The 22,185-nt window shown below is 51.8% G+C and overlaps 6 non-coding genes across 6 annotated transcripts; all 6 read right to left on the reverse strand.

The window, feature by feature from the left end:
* Positions 1-789: 789 nt before the first annotated feature.
* Positions 790-862, reverse strand: TRNAA-AGC (transfer RNA alanine (anticodon AGC)). Its single transcript has one exon. It is a non-coding gene; the product is annotated as a tRNA-Ala (tRNA).
* A 954-nt stretch (positions 863-1,816) lies between these two features.
* Positions 1,817-1,890, reverse strand: TRNAM-CAU (transfer RNA methionine (anticodon CAU)). Its single transcript has one exon. It is a non-coding gene; the product is annotated as a tRNA-Met (tRNA).
* Positions 1,891-6,555: 4,665 nt separating this feature from the next.
* Positions 6,556-6,629, reverse strand: TRNAT-AGU (transfer RNA threonine (anticodon AGU)). Its single transcript has one exon. It is a non-coding gene; the product is annotated as a tRNA-Thr (tRNA).
* A 2,959-nt stretch (positions 6,630-9,588) lies between these two features.
* On the reverse strand, positions 9,589-9,662 carry TRNAW-CCA (transfer RNA tryptophan (anticodon CCA)). Its single transcript has one exon. It is a non-coding gene; the product is annotated as a tRNA-Trp (tRNA).
* Positions 9,663-10,193: 531 nt separating this feature from the next.
* Positions 10,194-10,265, reverse strand: TRNAC-GCA (transfer RNA cysteine (anticodon GCA)). Its single transcript has one exon. It is a non-coding gene; the product is annotated as a tRNA-Cys (tRNA).
* A 1,859-nt stretch (positions 10,266-12,124) lies between these two features.
* On the reverse strand, positions 12,125-12,196 carry TRNAE-UUC (transfer RNA glutamic acid (anticodon UUC)). The gene has a single exon. It is a non-coding gene; the product is annotated as a tRNA-Glu (tRNA).
* Positions 12,197-22,185: the final 9,989 nt, after the last annotated feature.

The raw sequence follows: 22,185 nt of genomic DNA on the forward strand, positions 1-22,185 counted from the left end.
AAGAAGAGGCATTTCCTGTGGAAAAGATGGCCAAGACCAATCCCCTACACAGAGCCCCAGAAAATACCAATGGACACTGGGCACTTGTAAAGCTTCCTCTCGGGCAGCGCTACAGAATGGATCTGGCTGGCCATCGGGCTGACTAACGCCATCCACAGACGAGTCCCAGTGAGACTTCTCAGCCCAAGTGCAGAGACTGTGGAGTCTCCTGCTCCCAGCCCAGGGACAGAGGGGCAGCGCCCTGAGGAGGCGGGTCCCGAGCAGCAGAGACCTTTGAAGGGAATGGAGATGTAAGGTAAGAATGAAGGAGAACAAGTCACCTCCTCCCAGGTGAGATGTGGTGGGAAACTACCAGATCTGGTGCAAGCCGAGCTCCAAGGGCTGGTTCCTGCCTGGTGGCTCTTTGCAGGGCCTGGCTTGAGAAGCACCAAGGAGCCATGTGTGGCCAGGAGAAAGGGTGCAGTGCAGAAGGAACATGGATGAAGGAGCAGGGTGGGGGAGCAGGAACAAAGCAAGCTGGGGGTGCTGGGTGAGAAGAAAGCAAGGTGAATGGGGTGGCTGGGGTCTTGCATCAAAGGTGCACAGCCAGGGTGGGCCCTAGACTGTGTGGCCGCAGTGACCTGGTCTCAGGCAAGGCACCACTGAGAAGTCTCAGGCCCCCCCCAGCCTAACCTGCTGAGCTGTCTTCCACAAGCTCCTGAAAGCCAGCACACATGCTGCCAAACCCTGCACCAGGCCCTGGAACTACCTTGTGGACACCCAGGGGAACTGCAATAAGGGAAGACCCTGTGTTTCTGCCTGGCTTTGAACCAGGGACCTTCTGCATGCTAGGCAAATGTGATAACCACTACACCACAGAAACACACATAAAAATGTTTTCTGCTACTGCACTTAAGCTTGGGCAAATATTCGGTTGCTAAGCCTTTGGCCAACAGAGATTGCTGCGGGGCAAAGGAATTCTCTGTTGTCTATTTTGTGCTCTCAGGAAGGGACCAAACTGAAGGAGGCAGGGCCCCCACCTGGGAACTCCAACCTAGACCCTGAGACCAAGGGGTTTACAAGCCTAATAATAAAAGTTCGCTGCATTTCTTCCTCCCACAACCCTGCAGAACTTCAAAACCTACAGTCCCAGAGGAGATGTGCATGTTAGAACCTCCACCCACTGAGCTGTAGCCTTCTGTGCCCAGGGAGCCAGATACTGCCTGGGTGGGAAGGCAGGAGGGAAATGGGGAATGGCCGAACTTTGTGAGGCAATCGTGTTATCTGGGACCGTACATAGAACCGTTTACAAGTGGGTCTGGGTAGGGCACCATGGCTTGGCAGGCTGAAGCTTTGTGTAATAAACAGGGTATCCTGGGTTCAATTTCTGGAGTTGCCTTGTTGCAGCCTTTGCTCACATTTTCCTACACCCTTCTGGGACACGGAAGAGGCATCTCCGGTCTCCCATGGAACTGCTGGTTCAGGAAAAGGCTGATTGGGGAGGAGTGTTGGGAAGAAGGAAACCACAGATGAGAAGCACGTGACACCCACATACCCTGACTCTCCATGGCTGCAGGAGCTGCAGAGGTTTCACCCTCAGGCTCTCTAGGTGATGACACCCCCAGGGAATCACAAGGGTGTGGGGTGCTGGCTCTCCTGTCCCAGCAATTGCAGTCAGAGCCCTGCCTTGCCAGTGCCAGTCAAAGCAGCCTCTGCACCTGCTCCAGGCTTGTGGTTTCCTTCTTCCTAACACTCCTCCCACATCAGCCTTTTCCTTGAAGCCGCAGTTCCATGGGTCCCAGAAGGACCTAGAAAAATGTGAGCAAAGGTTACAGCAAGGCACCACTGGGAGTTGAACCCAGGATCTCCTGTTTATGAGGCAGGTGCTTTAGCCAGCTAAGCCATGGTGCCCTCCTCCAAAGTCTTTTTAAAATGGCTCTTTATGTTTCCAGACAACACTTTTGACTCCCAAAGTGCAGCCATTCCCCATTTCTCTCCAGCCATCGAGCCCAGGTGGTGTCTGGCTCCCTGGGCACAGAAAGCTACAGCTCTGTGGGCAGGGGCCTTTGGCTTCCTTGCCCATGGGATGCTGTTGCAGGAAGGGCTGCTCAGCAGCGATGGGGTTCACCTGTGGAGGAAGGGAAGAGTATTTAGGTGCAGACTGGCTCACCTAGTGAGGAGGCTTTAAACTAGGTTTGATGGGGGCAAGTGCCCAAAGCCCACAGGTAAATGAACAACATGGAGACCTGGGAGATGGGCCAGAAATGGGAGAGAGCAGAGGCTGTAACTGCAGAGATAAAGGAGGGATGCGGGACCACTGGGAAGCAAAATCTAATCTGTGTCTTAGATGCTGGTATAGACACACGGGAACTATGGGTAATGAGCAGGAAGAAGTTGGTATCACTGGGACTTGGTGGGTTAATATACTTTACTGGAATATTGGGATAGAGGGGTAGAGCTCACTCAGGAAGGATTGGCAGGGAAAAAGGGAGGAGGAGTTTACTTATCTATGAAACATGCGAACACTTGGCCTGAGGCAGAGTTGGACACAGGAGCGGACTTCTCAGGACTCTCTGGGTGAGGTTAAAGGGGTAAAACCCCAGGGTGATGTCACTAGGCGTCTATTCCAGACACCTCCCCAGGCAGAAGAGGTGCCTGAGGCTTTTTAAACAATTAACAAAATCATCCAAAGTACAGCTGGTTTCACACACACTCAGCCTCACCCACAGCTGGGAGGCAGTTTGCAGGGAGCTGAAAAGAAACAGAAGAGGGGAAACTGGAGCCTGGCAGAACCAAGTCTTGGGATTCTTCTGTGTCCAGATGTGCTAAGCAGCTGGCAGCCAAGCTCCCAAGTGCTGGTCTGTTCCCGCCCTCCCCAGACAGGCAAATCCCCTCTTCTGGGTATTACAGGCTGGACTTTGCCTGCCTGACTTTTAGCCAGGGAACTCCTCCCGCACCTGCAGTTCATCCACCTCCCAGAGAGGAAGCAGTTCAGGAGAAGTGCCGTGTGTGTGTGTGGGAGGTGTGGGGTGTTCAAGGGGGGCATTTCCCTTCATGTGTAAAAACTAGCACAGCCATGGGGACTCACACACACACAGGTGCACACGCCCTCAATATTGATGCCCAGGACAAGACTTGCTCTGCTCCTGGAACAGGAACAGCGACTAGCAGTGAGGCCCCTCCCTGGCAGCACCGTGTCAGACGGTTTCTTCTTGGCCTGGTGCCTCCTGAATGCTGGGAGCAGCTGCCTGGCCCGAGGGGCTGCAGTTCCCTGGAGAGAGGGGCTGGGGCCTGTGGCTGCAGGAAAACCCTTCTGCTGTGTCTGTGGCTGAGCGGCACAAAGGAAAATAAAAGATCCATTGGTGGATGGACGTGCCTGAGGAAAGAAGCTGAAAGCGCAATAGATACATAAAAAGGGCACTAGGAGCAGTTTGACTCACACACACGGCAGGGGGCGCAGCTCAGCCAGGATCTTATCCACTCACAGAGCTTCACCACCCCCCAAACCGCCCCATGGGCCTTGCCCGCACCATGCTCAGGGCCTGGGGATTTTATGTCCGTTTGCCAGATCAAATAACTAGGGCCCCCCCCGCTCTGGAGTCTCTGCCTCTCATCCTCCACTTTGTCTCCAGACAGACCCTGCTCTGCTACAGCTGCCTCCCTCTGCCTGTCACTTTTAGACCAAGATGTGCCCCTTCATTCTGACTTTGAATACCTGGGCTTTTAGCACTCAGATCTGCACCTAACATCAGCCAGATATCATCAGCATTTGCTAGGGAGGGGTCTGAACAGCTTCTGCAGAGAGGGAGACAGCCACTGTGGAGCATCCTTGCCAACTGTTTCAGTGAGCAGAGGAAGGTAAACTCTTTGTCACTGAGAAAGAACTGTCACCCCAGGTGGGACTTGGACCCACAATCCCTGGCTTAGGAGGCCAGTGTCTTGTCCATTAGGCCACTGGGGCACACAGAAAAAAGTGTTGAAGACAGAAATTCACCCTTCTGAATGGCCCTTCTTCAACTTTTAGCTCCTGATTAAGCCCCTTTGAAGAAGCCAGATACACAGGAAGGGCTGATCACACCCCTCTGAAAATCAGCTTTCCATGGGCATTGGTAGCTGGCTCCAAGTCATGAGCCTTGATGTCTCGTCTCCCTCCCGAAACCAGGGAAGTGTCTCCCACCACTGCAGCATGCTGAGGCTCTATGACCCTGTCTGTACAGCAGGGACAGCAACACTCACAGCCCCACAGGAGGGCCCCTGGCCTAGCAATGTGGCCCCCTGAGCAGCCTCTGATGTTCCCTGCGTGAGCCCCAGAACCAGCCCTGAGTGAGGGGGGCAGAAGGGGAGAAGCTCACACATGCCAAGGGGCTGGCCAGGGGCAGGACATGAGCCTGCAAAGCAGCAGTGACATCACAAGAAACTTTTGCAGCACCTCAGCTCATTGGCTGGGAGGCAGTGACCTCACAGAGGGACCATGGCAACAGCCAGGTGGGACAGCCTGCAGGGTTGGGGCATCTCAGAGACCCCCATGGCCTGGCTGCCTGGAATCTCCTTTGTGAGGTTTCCCCTTGAACTCACCTCTAAGCCAGCCTCAGACCAGATTACCCAGGACTCCTCCGCATGACGGGTGAAAGGGTTTGCCGTGTGAATTCTGTGTCAGGTGACATCAAGCCTGGGCACTGAGATTATTTGCCAGTTTCCCTGGCTTGCTGTTACTTATACCTGTGATGGCTGAGTGGTTAAGGTGTTGGACTAGAAATCCAATAGGGTTTCCCTGTGCAGGTTCAAATCCTGCTCACAGCCAGGCCTTTGTTTTACCAGTTTCCTTGGCTTATTGTGAGTTAGAGCTGTGATGGCCGAGTGGTTAAGGTGTGGTACTAAAAATCCCATGGTTTTTCCCTGCGCAGGTTCAAATGCTGCTCGCAGTGAGGCCTGTGTTTTGGCCACACCCCTTCCTAGGGCAACATGGTACCCAAACCCTGAGAAGAACATGCCTGTCCCATCAGAAAGGACACGTGGAGAAGGCAAGAGGCTACAAAAGCAGGAGAGAACATGGATTGCAGGGTCCTGCCTAACAACAGGAAAACCAGTCTGGCTTTCAGCAGAGCCACCTCCCCATGGATGCAGCCAGGGGACCAAGTGCCTCCAGTGGCCCCTCCCTCTCCACAAAAGCCGGCCCTGGTTGGGTAGAAAGATGCTGGGCCCAGCGGCCTCCCTTCACCTGGCAGAGGCAGAAGTGATGGAGACAGGCCCAGGGGTGTGTGGGCTACAAAAGCCTCTTGTTCCCTTCTCAACTCCTAACAGTGCAAACATCAGGGAGAGTAGCTCAGTGATAGACTACAAATTATATGAGCGTTACTTCAAATCCAACTGACCATTCAATGGAAACATTTATTTCTCCAATTCCATTACATTCTAGGTTTCTATTTTTTGGATTTTTTAAATGAATACGAATCCTTACTGCTGTCCTCTGCCAACGCACATAAACCAGGCAAACCCGTCCCTCAGCTGGAGCCAGCTCAAACCCGCCGTGTGTCTGGTTTCTGTTTCCATCCGTTCAATAAGGGTGTGATTTGGAAGACCAATGGCAGGTCCTTGGTCTCCATGGGCTGTGCTGTGCAGAAGAACAACAACCACACCCAGCTGGGGAGGAACGGCCTAGTGTGTATTGCAATTGGTGGAGGAGTTGCCCAAATTCACTGGAGATGGGCAGGAGCCTGTTACAAACATACAGTAAACACCATTATCAGACTGCCCAGTGCACATTCCTACCTTCCCTTGTGCACACAACATACATGGGGCTCTAATTACTGGCCACCTGCCTTTCACACAGATCATTGATCCTTGTGACTTTCAGGGACATTCATACGGCAGCTGTTTAAACATAATGTGCTTCTATTGCATGATCAGCACCAGAATCTCCGGCTATGTCTACACTACAAATTTTCTTAGCAAAAAAGGTGCTAATTAGGGTCTCATTTGCATGAGTCATGATCTTATTTGCATATTTTCTGACAAACTGATTTCACGCTGGGGTTGTTGTGCAAAAACAAGCAGTATGGAAGTTTTCTTTTTGCACAAAACCTCCTTTTCTGCAAGATCAGGATACCTCTTTTTGGGGGCCATAAGAATCTTGTGAAAAAAGGGGGGTTTGTGCAAATAAATGTTCACACTACGTATTTTTGCACAGCAATCCCATTGGCTGAAAATATTCAAATAAGATTGTGACTCATGCAATTGAGTCCCTCCTTAACATATTTTTTTAAGGAGAAAACTTCTAGTGTAGATGTAGCCTCTGTGAGTTACCAGCAGTGGGGCTGTTAGTGTCGGCATCTAACTAATTGCACCATTAGGCCATGTCTTCACTCAGGTGGAGATGGCTGCTGCAATCCATCTTCCACAGCTTGATTTACCAAGTCTAGCTAAGCCTCACTAAAGGAAACCCCTAGGGCACCTCCTGCTCTTTGCTACTGTCTTACTCCCACTGTGAGAGCACCAGCAAGCTCAACTGAAGGTAAAACCAACTCCAGATACATGTTGAAGAATGGTGGGAACAAGAGACCCATTGACCTGGCAACAAGGCACCACTGGGAGTTGAACCCAGGATCTCCTGCTTACTAGGCTGGTGCTTTAGCCAACTAAGCCATGGTGCCCTCCTTGGAAGCAACCTTAAAACTGTTCTACTTTATGGCGCCAGACACCCCCTTCCCATTCCAAAGTGCAGCTGTTCCCCATTCCCCTCCAGCTCTTGCCATGACTCAAGGCCTGCGCAGCCCAAGACATTAGATTGGCAGCTGGTACCCAAAACCTTTTTGTCAATTGTAGCAGCAGGCCCCAAAGGGACAGACCCAAGGCAGCCACCTGGTCCTAAGGCCGGGCCTGCAGCCAGGGGAGGGAGAAGAATCTCTCCTTTCAGCTGGAGTTGAATCAGCAACCTAAGGGCACTTGCCGAGCACCCGCTACAGGCCTCTGCTCTGCCAGCTGAGCTATGGAAGGTGCCTGGGGCAGGCTGCTTTGCCTATATTGGCCCTCCCATGAGTGCCAGGGCAAGAGCCCCCCAAAGGGGACGGCCTCCCGGGGGGGGCAGGAGAACCCGGCAGCACAGGGGTGTCACAGGCGCTTCACCCGCAGAAGGACCCTTGAGTGATTCAGGCAGAAACGCCGCGTCTCGCTCCCTGCAGCTCCACTTGCTGCCCTGGCAGGCGCTGCCCCTTCTCCCACTGGCCTGGGCCTGGCCTCCCTCCCCCGCCCGGCACCACAGAAAGCCCCTTGGCGTGAGCCTGGGCAAGCCAGAGGCCTCAGGCCTGTCCCCTCTGAGGGGCTTGTGCCTCGGCCTCCTCTGCCCTTGGTGCCGGCTCCCCCGGCTGCCCCTGAGCGCTGCTGGGCAAAGGAGGCAGCAAGGCAGGAGAGGGGGGAAGGAACAAGTCCCGCTGAGGCTGACACCTCGGGCTTAAGCCTCAAGCCCCAGCAGCCTGGCTGGGGAAGGGGAGACACAGGGCAGGGCTTGTACAGAAGGAGAGGAGGGAGATACAATGGCAGCTCCCTCACCCCATCGGACAGGAGGGGGGGCAGAGGTGACTGGTGGGAGCACTTGGGGGCACCAACTCCTCTGCCCCAACAGAATTTCTGAAGTTTATAACCAGGGCGTCCCAAATGCCCCCTGCCTCTGTGGGTGCCTCTCCCTGCGCCCCTCCCTCTGCAGGCTCCAGTCCCCCGGGGGGAGGAACTGCCCCCTCCAGCAGCCTGAGGGGAATTTCTTCCGTGATTTTTTTTTAAGTGTAGATAACTGCAAACACTGATCTGTTAGGGACTGGCAACAGTTTATTTCTATATTTGCATATTTGTTATTTGCATAATGTATATGCATATATGTAAATATAATGTTATTGGTCTGGCACAAGTTTGTGAATGGGTTTGCCTGTCCATGGTAGATAAACACAAAGGCTGGAAACAAGGGCCTGATCAATGGGGGCTGGCCGAATGCAAGGCAGGGAAAACACTGGGTGAAGGGGGGGGGATATTTTCCCCGCCAGGCCTTTGTCCCTCGGAATCCCTGGGGACGTTGGGTTTTGTCTTGTTTGGTTTCCCTTTTCCCTGCTTCCCTCCTCGCTGTGGGGAGGGGGCAGCTCTCTCCCTGGCACAGAGATGGGATGGGCAGATGCTCTGAGAGCGAGTCCCCAGGCTGTTTGGGGAGAGACCTTTCACCCTTCCACTCTCCTCCGCACCACCAGGATATCTGAGTGGTTAAGGTGTTGGACTTAAGCTCCAATAGATATTTGTCTGTGTGGGCTCAAACCCCACTCCTAGTAGTTCCCTGCTTTGGAGAGACATCGATCTACAGGGTGCTCTGTCTTGCTAAGAGGACAGGACAGGGGTCTGGAATTCCCCTGTGAAGGTCCCTGCCAGTTCTAGTGCTCTGTGATTAGGGTCTCAGTTCTGATTGGCTGAGCAGAGGCCAGTCACAAGGAGGAGACTCAGGACTTCGTTGTTCTCCTTCAGTCCCAGCAAATGAGCCAGAACCAATTGTTTGCTCAGGAAATTGTTCTGCTTCTCACCAGTGGTTGTCTCTGAGCAGCTCCTGAGTCTCTCTGTGTCCTGGTGCTTCTAACCTGCTGGCTGAGCTGAGCTATCCCTCTGTGGGGCTGTAGCACCTTTGAGACACTTTATTCTGGTCAGTCAGGGTGTGAAACTCCAGACTGAGGGGGAGTTTCAGCATCAGGGTCCTGTCCAAGACTGGCTGTGTGAGGTCAGACAAGGCCCTTTGCCTTTCTCAGCCTTTGTCCCTCTGTCAGTTGGGGGGAACAATCCCCTCCTGCCTGCCCCATGGTGGGGGGAGCTGTGAGAGGCTGTTGCTAGCAGCAGTGAGTACTAGAAGGTGTCCTGTCCTCTGGACTCTGTGTGGGGTTGCCAGCTGGTTTCAACAAAAATACCAGACACACTTGACATGACATGACATCACAATCACAATCTACATTATTGTTGTTATTGTTATTTAGAAAATACTGGACATTTCTATTTCTATTTTCTCAGTTTGTTTCCTGAACAGAAAGCTCAAATACTGGACTGTCTGGTTCAAAACCGGACACCTGGCAACCCAGCTCCATGTCAGCAGGGAAACGCCATCAAACACCTCCCCCCATATGCTGGCCCAGCCTTGTGCCTGCTGCTGGGGCTGCCTCCCCCCACATCAGTGGGACCTCCTGCCCGTGTGTTGGTGCAGCAACTGCCAGTCTGCCCGTACCCAGGCCTGGCAGCCATGTTGTCTGGGGGCAAGAGCAGGGAGAACGGCGCCGTCCTAGCCCAGCCCGCCCCCCCCCCCATCCCATTGCTGAGGGAACTTTCCCCCAATGCCAGCCCCATGCTCAAGGGCTTTGTAAAAGGGCCCGGCCAAAGTCCTTCCCCGCTTGCTCCTACTGAGCTGCTGCCAGAGCTGCCCCTCCTCAGGCTCTGCTCCAGACAACTCCCTCGCTCTGAGTCACTCCTGGAGCTGGTGGGACTAGACAGCCGCTGTCCTATGGGATGTGGCACTTCTCCGGGAACCATCTCTCAGTTCCCATGGGGAAAAAAGCAAGCTAGGACTTCCCAAACAACCCTCAGAAGCGCACAGTTCTATACCCCAGGTGGGACTTGAACCCACAGCTCCTGGCTCTGGAGGCCAGTGCCTTCTCCATTAGGCCACTGGGGGTCACAGCTGCTGTTACCTGTGACACTGAGGTGAGAAAAAGTACTAGGCAGCTATCACATGACTGGGAAGCAAACCCAGGCTACAGCAGTGAGAGTACTGGATGCTAACCGCTAGACCATCAGGGACATATGCAGAATTCCTCTTTAAAATCAGGAATAAGGGATCTTCTAGAAAAGGCTTTATTTTCTGCAAGATCCCTGTCTAGACTGGCGCTTTTTTCTGGCAAAGCCCCGAGCCGGAACAAAGTGGTGGCCATGTTCATGCAAATGCCGCGGGGAAAATCTAAATCCCTGGGGCATTTGCAATTCCGACTGGTCTCATTAGCATCCCTTTTCCAGAAAAGAGTGCCAATGTAGACACAACCAGCAGGTTTGAGCTGGTTCCAGCTGAGGAACAGGTTTGCCTGGTTTATGTCTATTGGTGCCAGAAAACATTAAGGGCTTGTATTCTTTTAAAGTGTGCACATACAATAGAAATCCAGGATGCAATAGAAGTGGTGAGGTAAATGTTTCTATAGGAGAAAGATTTCCAAAGGGGGCACTTGGGTTTGAACCAAGGACCACTTGATCTGCAGTCAAACACTCTGCCACTGAGCTACACCCCCATGCAAAAGGGCTGCCTGTAGCCAGTGTTGGGAGCTGAGCAGGAAACAAGAGGCTTTTGTGTGACACATCTCAGGTGGGACAGACCCCCCCACTGACCCCAGATTGTGATGGACCCTAACAAGGAATTTGTCCTGAACGCAGCAGAGCTGGGGCAGGACAGAAGTTCTGTCCACACAGAAAAGTTATTTTGGAATAACAGCCATTTAGAATAACAATGCCAAAATCTGTGCAGCAAATCCGTTAATGTGAAATAATCTGAAGTAACAGACGGGTTATTCCAACTTCTGCAAACCTCACTCTACGAGGAATAACGCCTGTTCCCAATTAGCTATTTCAGAATAATGCGTGTGGAGATGCTCCACTTCCGCTATTTCAAAATGGCCCCATCCCTAGGCCCATTCTAAGTTATTTCTCCCAGGGCTCTAAATCGAGGTAGCTCGTCTGCATTAGGGGAGCCTGACTCGGACTCATTCTGAGGTTTCCCTGCAGTGTAGATGTGCTATTTCGAAATAAGATATTTTGGAATCACTATTCAAGACCAGCTTATTCCAAAATCAATGTGCCATGTAGACGTAGCCAGAGAGCCCTGAGAGATGAAGCTGTTTTTGGGAAGCCAGGAGAGCGGAGGCCAGTCTGAGACCTGAGAGTCCCAGGTTCCCAGCAGAAACTGTATATGTAGGTCTCATGGTGTAAGGGACAGCACTCAGGACTCTGAATCCTGCAATCTGAGGTCAAGTCTCAGTAGTGTTAGGGTGTGTCTAGACTACAGGGCTTTGCTGACAAAAGTGGACTTTTGTCGACAAAACTAAACCTGTGTCTACACTACCGCTGAGTTCTGTCAACATAATGTCGACAGAACTCAGCAGTTTTGTCGACGCTGGTAAACCTCATTTTATGAGGAATAACACCTTCTGTCGACAGAGTTCTGTCGACAGAAAGCGTTATTGCATCTAAACTGCCCTTTGTGTCTATACTGCCATGTCGACAAAGCAGCTTGCTTTGTCGACAAAACTGGATGTTGTCTAGATGCTCTTTGTTGACAGAAGCTTTGTTGACAGTATCTGTCGACAAAACTTCTGTCGACAAAAGCCTGTAGTCTAGACGTACCCTTAGGCCCTAGAAAATTAGGCCTAGGGCAGTTATGCTAAAGCAGATGTAACAGATTTCTGGGTAGTCCCTGGACAGAACTGGAGATAGGTTCAAGCAGGAACGCACCCTACACGCTTGTTCAAGTTGCAAAATGAGATAAGTAAGAAGCTGCATTTTTGTACCTGCTGTGATGAGGAACAGTTTGTTTGAGAACTGATAAAGAGACTCCCTGTTTCTGCTCTCCCCGTTTTGTTCTAAACTCCCTGTTTATGTTCTCCTTTGGCCATAACAAACTGTCTCCTTGTTGCCCAGTACCTGTCTTTTGGGCTGATAAGAAATTGCTGATGCATTATGAATTGCTTAAGGCCATGATGTATAGTTGGCCAGGTGTGCATGGATATTAGAAGTTTCTAACCGATAAAGGGGGGTTGGTTGCTTGGGCAAATAGTCTATGACGTGATGGAACTGTCTATATAAGCCTACCTGTAAATAAAATCAGGGCTGGTTCTCTTTGGAGACGGGCCGCTCTCTATTGTAAGTGCACACTATTTAATAAAGAGCTTGTGATTGGATCTTGCTGGTGTTGCCTGTCTCTTTGCGGTCAGACAACGAACAAAGGCAGTCCACGTTTGAGTCCCTGACAGAGATAGGCTGGTTGCTGTGAGCTTCTTGGGCTCTGTGGGTTTTACATTCCTTGTCCTGAGGTTCCCTCCCCATGATGGAAAAGGGCAAAGGCTAGGCAGATCTCATGAGTACAGAGAAGGTTGGTTTCCCTGACTGGGAATCAAACCCAGGCCACAGCAGTGAAAGTGCTGAATCCTAACCACTAGACCATCAGGGAGATGCCTTTAGAGTCCTCAAAGGGAGGTTTCTCTGTCTCCTCCCCTGGCTGGAGCTTGGCAAGTCGAACATCCCCCAAGTGTCCCCCAGAATAGTTGTGAGCACAAGGCAGAGACGATCCTGCCAGGGTGGGGGCCAGAGGCTGAGCAGCTCGCAAGGGCCCTTCAGCAGCAGCACACGGCTGCCATCCAACAGCCCATCATGGGGCTTGTGCATCTCCCCCCTCCCACCGCCCTGCTGGTAACACCATCAGGACTTTTCCCTGTGGAAAGACCAAACTCTCTGGTTTCTCTGTGGGGAATGTAGAACTGGGGTGGGGCTGAGGGAAGAGCCTGGGAGGGGGAGGAGGCAGGCGAAAAGGGGAGGAAGAGCTCAGAGATGGGGCTGGGACTGGCCCCTGCCTCAGATGATCCCACTGCCTCATGCGCAGGGACCTCAGCAGCCGTGGGACGCATCAGGGAGAGAAGCTGGAGGAGTAGGAGCAAGTTTGGGTTCAGGGGGCAGCTGCTGGGCCACTGAGGCAGGCAACGAGCAGTTGGCAGCAGCAGCTCTCTATGCCGGGCACGTGCTTCAGGCCTCCTGGAGATATTGAGCCTCCCTCTGTGGCTGGGAGTTGAGCCCAGGATCTCCTGTTTATTAGGCAGGTGCTTTAGCCAGCTAAGCCATGGTGCACTCTGGTGGCCACTTGGTAAAAGTGTTCTATTCTATGGTCCCAGACAACACCTTTGACTCCCAAAGTGCAGCCAATCCCCATTTCCCTCCAGCCCTGGTGGTGTCTGGCTCCCTGGGCACAGAAAGCTACAGCTCAGTGGGCAGAGGCTCTAACGTGCACATCTCCCCCAGCCGCTGGGACTGTAGAGTTGGCCTTGAGGTTTGGCACAGTTGGGAGAGGGAGAAATGCAGCAAACATTGATCATCTGGCTTGTAAACCCCTGTGTGTCAGGGTCTGGGTTGGAGTTGTGGAAACCATTTCATATTTAGCTAGAAGCCATTTTGTATAACAGAAACCATTTCAGCTTCTTGCTTCTGCACGTAGACCAGAGTGAACTTTCTGTCACCCTGTGTGAGAGGCCTACAGGATGGGCTACTGGAATGTGTTAATTGAGCTGGTTGAGAGAGATGCTTCACTCCCTCGCACCTGCCCTCTATTTTGCTGAGAACTGGTTCACTTTTTTAAGTTTCATTGATGATTTCTGTAATTGGATGCCTTGACGTCAGACTGTTTGGTTAAGGGTATAAAGATACTAGGGTTGATTGTATTAGCAGCCTTACTGGACCCAGCTCTGCTGGGAACACGTTTGGCTCACTTTGTGCCTTATTGAGCAATAAAGCTGTTTATTAGCCGCCAAACCAGAGAGGACCTTTTGCTTCAACAGAGACCCTGGGGAGGCCGGCCTCCTTTGGTTTGGTCCTTTCCTGAGGGCACAGAATCAACAAGAGAGAATTCCTTAACCCTGCAGCAATCTGAGCTGGCCAAAGGGTTAGTAACAGAATAGTTTCCCAAGTTTAATCTCAGGTAAAAAAAACTCTCTGTGGTGTTGTGGTCATTGTGTTTTCTTAACATGCAGCAAGTCCTTAGTTCAAAGGCAAGTAGAAACACGGGCTCTTGAGGTGTCCTTTCTGATGGGACAGGCATGTTCTACTCTGAGCTGGGGGTCTTCGGGCTTGGGTAGCTTTCCTTCTTCTTGCTGGTCTCCTTCTTGGACCCCAGTTTATATAGTGAAAATTGAGTCCTGCTTAGCAATATCTTAATCAATTATTTTAGCATAATTTTACTAACCAGTCATAAGATACTATTGTGATTTACCTAACCAATCATACTCCACCACCTTAGTTGATTTACATCTAGCAAAATTAATTATACAGCAGACAGAAACAGATCCAAACCAGACAGCGACCACATAGACAAACAATGGGAAAGGGAGGACAAGAATCATAGAATGCCCATTGCACAACCACAGCTATTGATAAGCAGTTTCTTGCCAGTCAAAACGGTGTTTAACTAAGTTTTCTCTACCCATCTTGTGATCTGTTTCTTATCTGGTAACAGTGGGTGCCATTAGGACAGGATCCCCTTCTCACAGCCTAGTGTGACACTATTTCAGTGTCATTTAACTGGAATGTGAGTATGTGACTCCAGGCTTTACAGCTAATTGCTGCTGCTCTTCAGTCTGGCTGCAGAAGAAGGCTTTAGTTTAGACCTACTGAATAGCGACAGGCCTTCCAATAGGGTTACAGCGGAACCACATTGTTACAGATGACCTTTCCAGGCCAAAGATAGAAGGAAACCCTCAAAGGTGTTTCTAGACCAAGGTTCATTCAAGTGGTTTGTTTTTTTGTGGACCTGACCTGAACGCACCCCTAGAGACTCTGAAACAAAGAAGACACACGAGAAGAACCCAACTTTCTTCCTTTTGCTGTGACATGGATGGATCTAGCTCAGGTTTCAATCAGGGGGTCTGTCTGCATTTGAGGTACCTGTGACAGCCCCTGTGCTCCTCTGCCCCTCATCAGCAATGCCACCTACTTGGGGGAGCAGTTGCCCTGAGACTTGCAGAAGGGACAACCTGGACAAAGGAGTACCATTCAGGCACCCTTCAATAGTTCAGCTGGTAGAGCAGAGGACTGTAGTGTGTGCTTGGCAAGTGATCCTTAGGTTGCTGGTTCAACTTTGGCTTGAAGGAGTGATTCTTTTCCCTCCAGCCTGGCCTTAGCAGAAAGCAACCAAGGTGGTTGCTTTGGGTCCATGTCTTCAGAACCCTACACTGCAATTGACAAAACAATGGTGGGGAGGAGCTGCCAATCACATTTCTTGGGCTGCGCAGGTTCTGTCCACACACAAAAGTTCTTTTGGAACAATGGCCGTTATTCCACAATAACAATGCAAGAGTCTACACAGCAATTACGTTATTTTGAAATAATTCTGAAGTAACAGACGGCTTATTCTGACTTCTGCAAACCTCATTCTACAAAGAATAACACCTGTTCCAAATTAGCTATTTCAAAATAAGGTCTGCGTAGCTGCGCCACTGCTGATAGTTTGAACTAGCCTCTTCCTGGGGACATTCTAATTTATTCTTCTGAGACAGCTCGTCTACACGAGTGACAGATGGCAGAACAAGGAGCAATGGTCTCAAGTTGTGGTGGGAGAGGTCCAGGTTGGATATTAGGAAAAACTATTTCACTAGGAGGGTAGTGAAGCACTGGAATGGGTTACCTAGGGAAGTAGTGGAGTCTCCATCCCTAGAAGTGTTTAAGTCTCGGCTTGACAAAGCCCTGGCCGGGTTGATTTAGATGGGATTGGTCCTGCCTGGAGCGAGGGGCTGGACTTGATGACCTTCTGAGGTCTCTTCCAGTTCTATGATTCTATGATAAGGGGATGGGTTGATGAGATAATATGATCTTGGTAACTAATTGACCATTCATTTTCAGTGGGAAATAGGTCAATGGAGGGATTATAGGAGTTACTATAGAGAATTTCTGGGTGTCTGGCTGGTGAGTCTTGCCCACATGTTCAGGGTTTAGCTGATCGCCATATTTGGGGTCGGGAAGGAATTTTCCTCCAGGGTAGATTTGCAGAGACCCTGGAGGTTTTTCGCCTTCCTCTGTAGCATGGGGTGCAGATCACAGCTGGAGGATTCTCTGCATTTTGAGGCCTTTAAAGTATTTGAAGGCTTCAATATCTGAGATATAGGTGAGAGGATTATTCTGGGAGGGGTCGGTGAGATTCTGTGGCCTGCACTGTGCAGGGGGTCAGACTAGATGATCATAATGGTCCCTTCTGACCTTAAAGTATATGAGTCAATGAGTACACTGGGGAGCCTGCCTCGGACTATTCTGAGGTTTCCCTGTAGTGTAGACATGCTAGTTCGAAATAAGCTATTTTGGAATCACTATTCGATTCCAGCTTATTCCAAAATAAATGTGCTGTGTAGTCATAGCCAGAGGGGTGAAGCAGCAGGAGGGAAGCCAGAAGTGCAGCGGCCAGATGGAAAACTGAGTATCCCAAGTACCCACACACACTGGGTCATGGTGGTCCCATGGTGTAAGGGGCAGCACTCAGGACTTTGAATCCTGCAATCTGAGTTCAAATCTCAGTGGCACCTGCTGGTTTGAGCTTGTTAATGTGAGGTTTTTTGCACGTCTATGCTGCAGGCTTTTTGCACAAGAACAGGAGATCAGTCTCCCAAAGTAGAGATGGCCAATTGGTTAAGGAGTTTGATTAGAAACCCCTTGTAACCTCACTCCTGTAACAAGTCTGTCTCCTGTGTCCCTCTCCACCTCAGTCCCAGTGTGTGCATGATTTCATATCTGAAGAAAGTCCTCCTCCCTTTTCCCCTGCCAATCCTTCCCTAGCAAGCTGTACCCTTCTGTGCAATATTCCAGTCGTGTATTATCCCACCAAGTCCTTGTGATACCAACTTTTTCCTGCTCATTACCCATAGTCCTGTGTGTCTATACCAGCATCTAAGACACAGATTAGATTTTGCTTCCCAGTGGTCCCGCATACCTCCTTTATCTCTGCTGTTACAGCCCCTGCTCTCTCCCATTTCTGCCCCATCTCCCAGGTGTCCATGTGATTCACTTACCTGTGGGCTTTGCCCCCATCAGACCTACTCTAAAGTGTCCTCACTAGGTTAGCAAGTCTGCACCCAAATACTCTTCCCTTCCTCAACAGGTGAATCCCACCCCTGCTGAGCAGCCCTTTCTGCAACAGCATCTCATGGGTAAGGAAGCCAAAGCCCCCTGCCCACTGAGCTGTAGCTTTCTGTGCCCAGGGTGCCAGACACCGCCAGGGCGGGAAGGTTGGAGGGAAATGGCTGCATGTTGGGAGTCAAAAGTGTTGTCTGGAACCTTAAAGTAGAACAATTTTACAGTAGCGTGTGAGGGTGATGCCACGGCTTAGCTGGCTAAAGCACTTGTCTTATAAACAGGAAATCCTGAGTTCAGCTCTCAGTGGTGCCTTATTGTAGCCTCTTCCACTTCTTGTCAGCTCCCTGCAAAACATCTCACAACAGTCAGCGAGGGGGAGAGTGGATCAACAGAGCTGTGCTGCAGCTGTTAGGTGTGGAAATTGATGGGCTCTTTTGGCCTCCCTGAGCAACTCACACATGTAAAAAAACTGCAGTTGAAGGTGCTTGTATGGGAGGCAGGATGGCTTAGTAGTCTAAGGTGCCAGGTACAAAATTCTATCTTTCTCTACATGAGATGTTCTGGTCTCTGAACAGAGATGTGGGTTCAAATCCCACTCCTGATGCATCCTCCTTTTTGTATCTAGAGAAGTGACCTCATTTCCCTCTCTCCCATGACATTGTAGAAGCACGTGCTCAGCATTTCTCTTAGGCTGCATCTACACAGCAGTGTTACTTGGGCATAACGGCCATTACTCTGCAATAACAATGGGAGCGTCTACACAGCAATTCCATTATTCCGACGTCTGTAACGCTCCATCCAGACCAGTGGTCTGAGGAGCCAGGAGGTTTCCAGGCTGCAGAATTAGTAACAGAATATTAGCCCAAATTTAAGTCCAGCAGGAGAAGGCCATAAAGGGGTGTTTCTTGACACCCAAAGCTGCGTCTAGACTGGCAAGTTTTTCCACAAAAGCGACTGCTTTTGTGGAAAAACTTGCCAGCTGTCTACACTGGCCGCTTGAATTTGCGCAAGAACACTGACGATCTCATGTAAGATTGTCAGTGTTCTTGCGCAAATACTATGCTGCTCCCATTTGGGAAAAAGCCCTCTTGCGCAAATGTATTTACGCAAGAGGGCCAGTGTAGACAGCTAAAAAGTGTTTTGCACAAAAAAGCCCCGATGGCTAAAATGGCGATTGGGGCTTTCTTGCACAAAACCACGTCTAGATTGGCACGGATACTTTTCCGTAAAAAGTGCTTTTGCACAAAAGCGTCCGTGCCGATCTAGACGCTCTTTTCCGCAAATGCTTTTAACTGAAAACCTTTCCATTAAAAGCATTTGTGGAAAATCATGCCAGTGTAGACACAGCCAAAGTGTGTTTCTGTGGTGTAGTGGTTATCGTGGTTGTTTAATATGCAAAAGGTCCTTGGTTCAAAGCCAGGTATAAACACAGGGTCTTCCTTTGTGGTGGCTCCCCTTGGTGCCCAGGTAAGTGCAGCTCCTGCTGCCCAGCTTGCGCCTGGGATAAACTCACCTCCTATGTGATAGAGGGGGTGACATGAGCTGAGACTGCCCCTGAGTGCCAGCCTGGGGAAATGAGATGAGTCAGGCCAGGCACCTGTGGTAGGCTTCTGGTTTGGCCTTTCCTGTCCTGGCAGGATGGGGCTGGCTCCTCACAAGGAATATGCCCAAGGAAGAGCAGGGGGCAGAGGAGGAAAGCCAAGCTGAGGGGGGGCCAGAGCCCCCCCCCCTTTGTTCTGCCAGAACCCTGGGGAGTGGGGATGGGGCTGGCTGCAGGGAGGCAGAGTTCTGTGCCTGTCTCAGGACATCCCAGCAGGCAGTGAGGGGGTGGGGCAGGATGCTGTGAAGTGAGGGAGGGTGCACTGGGGGTCAGAAGGGGATGAGCATGGTGCTACTTCAGGGCTTGACAAACTTTTTGGACCAAGGGTCATGCTGGAAGCAGAAATGGGGTGGGGAGCAGGTCAGAACCTGTGACTAAAGCCAGACATGGCCTGGCACATCCCGTATCCCTCCCTCCTGCCCTCTGCACTCCAGGTCCCCCTCCAACTCCCATCTGATCCCCGCACCCAAGGACTCCCCTGCCCTTGGCCCCATGACTGCACCATGCCAAGCAGTGGGGCAGCCGTGCCAGCCAGGCTCTGAGGGAACTGGGTGCAAGGGGAGGGGCCGGGGGTGCCTCCCCGGGGAGCCTGGACAGTGGCCAGCCCTGCTCACCACACTGCCCAGGAGCAGTTCCTGCCTGGCCCTGGCCCTGGCCCAGCCAATGGGGAGCACATGCCCCCCGCTCCAGCTACCCCAATGCTAAGAGCTGGCCATGCCGGCTCAGGGGCTGCCCCATGGGCTGTGCAGGGGCTGGCAGGGAGCCTGTGGAGCCACAAACCAGACGTTCAACACCCCGGCCAGCGGTGCTGCCTGGCGCCTCCAGGAGCCTGTTGAACCAGGAGTTTCCAGTCCCAAACCAAACACCTGCCTCCCTCATCCCTCCCCGCTCACCCTGCTCCCATCCCCTCACAGCTCCCCTCCCCTCCCCTGCCCTCATAACTTCTGCCCCTCCCCAAGCCCCATAACACTCTGGTTTCTGCCCATCCCAAAGGAGCGTTTGCCCCAAGTCACTGGCACCTCTGGGCTGAAAGCAAACCCAGCGCCTGCAGCCAGTCCTATGGAACCATCACCAACGATTTACTGGCCCAGAGAAGGGAATGAGAGTTACTCACAGGGCGAATGCACCAGCCAGACACACACACACGCACACACGCGTGCAGTGCGCTCCTGCCTGGCCCAAGAGAATAGACGCACCTCTGGTGAGCCAGCTCCCTGTGTCCTGTAGAACCAGCCCAAACAGGATAGCTGCAAATCCCTCAGTTTGTTCCCATCCCTCCTCCCACCACCATCCCCCTCCCTCTCTGCCCCACGCTCAGCATCTAAGGATACGACAGAGGCATGTAGATTAGGCTACCAGGCATAGGAAAATGAAGCGGCGATTTAAATAATTGCCGCTTCATTTAAATTTACATGGCTGCCGCGCTGAGCCGATCACGGTAGTCTGGACGCGCGGGTGTCGACATCAAAGGCATTTGTCGACCACCCAGGTATGCCGAGGTAGCCTACCTGGGTAGCCTAATCTATGCCTGGTAGGCTAATCTGTCGCCAGAGGCATGTAGTCTAGATGTACCCTAAGCCTGGGAGAGAGAAAGTTCTTTCTGCCCTGGCCAGTCCTTCTCTCCCCCACAGCTCACACTGATAAGAGTTTTTGGAGCTGGCTCCTCTTCAAAGGGCATGTGGAGGAGGGGAGCAATGAACAGAGTCTTGTCTGGAGCTTCCTGTGTGAGGCAGGTGATGCCCCCGACACACTAGACTCTGCCATTGTGCGCAGATGCTGAGTCTACCTGGTTTTCCTCCATATATTTGTAGCACAGACTCAGGCCCTCTCATAAGGACTAAAGCAACAGAAACTTTATAACCTCTCCCCACAGCAGAGATGCAGGGAAGTTAATGCCAGTCAAATGTTTATTAAACACGTGTGGTGAGTGTTTGCAGGATGAGACCCTGAAATTTGTAGATTTGCAGTATCCAAGGGGAACGTTAGCCCTGCAGTCTGACCCCCTCTGTGATACAAGCCATTGCACTTAGCCCAGCTACCCAGGCACAAAGCTGTTTCCCCACAGAATGTTTTCTACTAAGTTGCCCAGTCCTGAGTTGACAGTATGAGGAGATGGAGAATCCACCACTTCCTGTGGCCATTGGTTTCTGTGGCTCATCTTCGACCCTAGGGAACATTTGTGCCTCCTCTCTAGCCTGAAATTGTCTGGCTTCAGCTTCCACACTGAGCCCTGTCCACTAGACCAGTGGCTCCCAACCTTGTTTTATACAGTGGACCGGTAAAGCCATTCACAAACCCTTGGCAGACAGGCAAGATTTTCTTTGCATATTTTTTATGCAAATAACGACTATGCAAATGAAATGTACCAGTCCGTGATGGATCAGAGTTTGCCAATATCTACAACATAACAAGAAATTCAGAAGAAGGAATTCCCGTCTTGCTGTTGAGTGGGCGACTGGTGCAGGGAGGGGCATCCGCCAGGGCAGGGGCATTTGGGACTCCCTATTTAGTAACAAATATTTTTGGGGCCCAGGAGCTGATGCCCCCTATTGCTACCACTAGTCAGTCACCTCTGCCCTGTCCCCCCTGCTCCATGAGGTGGGGGAGCTGCCATTGTATCTCCCCCTCCCTTCTGTACAACCCCTGCCCTGTGTCTCCCCTTTCCCAGCCAGGCTGCTCTTGTTCCCATAGTCACGCCCCTGCCTCCTCCCACATCCCCCTTTCCCTGCCTGTGTCCCCCCTCAGAGTTTTGTTCCATTGCACCTCTGCTCCCATTCACCCCATAAGTCTTCCCTGAATCCCCCCATCTCCCTTCACACCTCCTGCACCCCTCTCCTGCCCGAGCCTCACATATCCCTGTTCCCCTCTTCAGCCCCTTGCCTATCCCCACCCCAGCGCTGGCTCCACGGCCCTGCACACGCCCCACACCTGCTCTTCCTCCATTTCAAAGGCAGAGGTGCAATTGGGACCGGGTGTGAGCTGGGAATCAGCTGTCCAGTCTCAGGCTCGGTACCAGATGCTGCACCTCTTCTTTTGAAATGCCCCTCCCTTTAAAAAGCAGAGGCACAGCATCTGGGACTGGCTATGAGCCAGGATATGTGATTCCTGGTTCACCCTGTTCTCCTCCATGCCTCTGTCTCCCCTGCCACTTTCCCGATAAAAATATTTGCGCAAAATCTTGCCAATCTAGACGCAGCCCCACAGTCTGCAAGACTGCTAGCTCAGTGATTTTGTCAGGGTACAATAGGCAGGGAACAGACTTTCTAGTGCTCTGGCATTCACCTTGGCTGTGTCTACACTGGTCTTGTGACAGAAATATGCAAATGAGGCTAAGGTGGACTATCCTGAGCCTCATTTGCATATCTAATGAGCCACCATTTTTTGCAGAAGAGGGTCCTGTGCCAGGAGCTGTCTACACTGCCCCTTCTTGCACAAGAAAACCCCTGGCCAGTGTAGACAGAGCTCCTGTCACTCTGGATTGATGAGGGGGGGAGTCTCCCGTTGCCCCGCACAGGAGCTGCCTGAGGCGCGTGTGTTCCCACGCGAGGGGGCAGGGGGGCCAGCGGGGACAGGAGCCGCCAACTGGTGCGGGCTCCCTGGTGTCCCCCCGTGAAACACACAAGAGCTGTGGGGGAGGGGGAGCCGCACGCAAACCCGCAATATCCCCCACGGCATTTAAATAAAAATGTCCGCCATTTTGAAGTAGGAATAAGATCCTCCAGAAAAGGGCTTTTTTT

The sequence above is a fragment of the Pelodiscus sinensis genome, chromosome 19, assembly GCF_052426305.1.
Source record: "Pelodiscus sinensis isolate ZL-2025 chromosome 19, ASM5242630v1, whole genome shotgun sequence".
Taxonomy (NCBI): Eukaryota; Metazoa; Chordata; order Testudines; family Trionychidae; genus Pelodiscus; species Pelodiscus sinensis.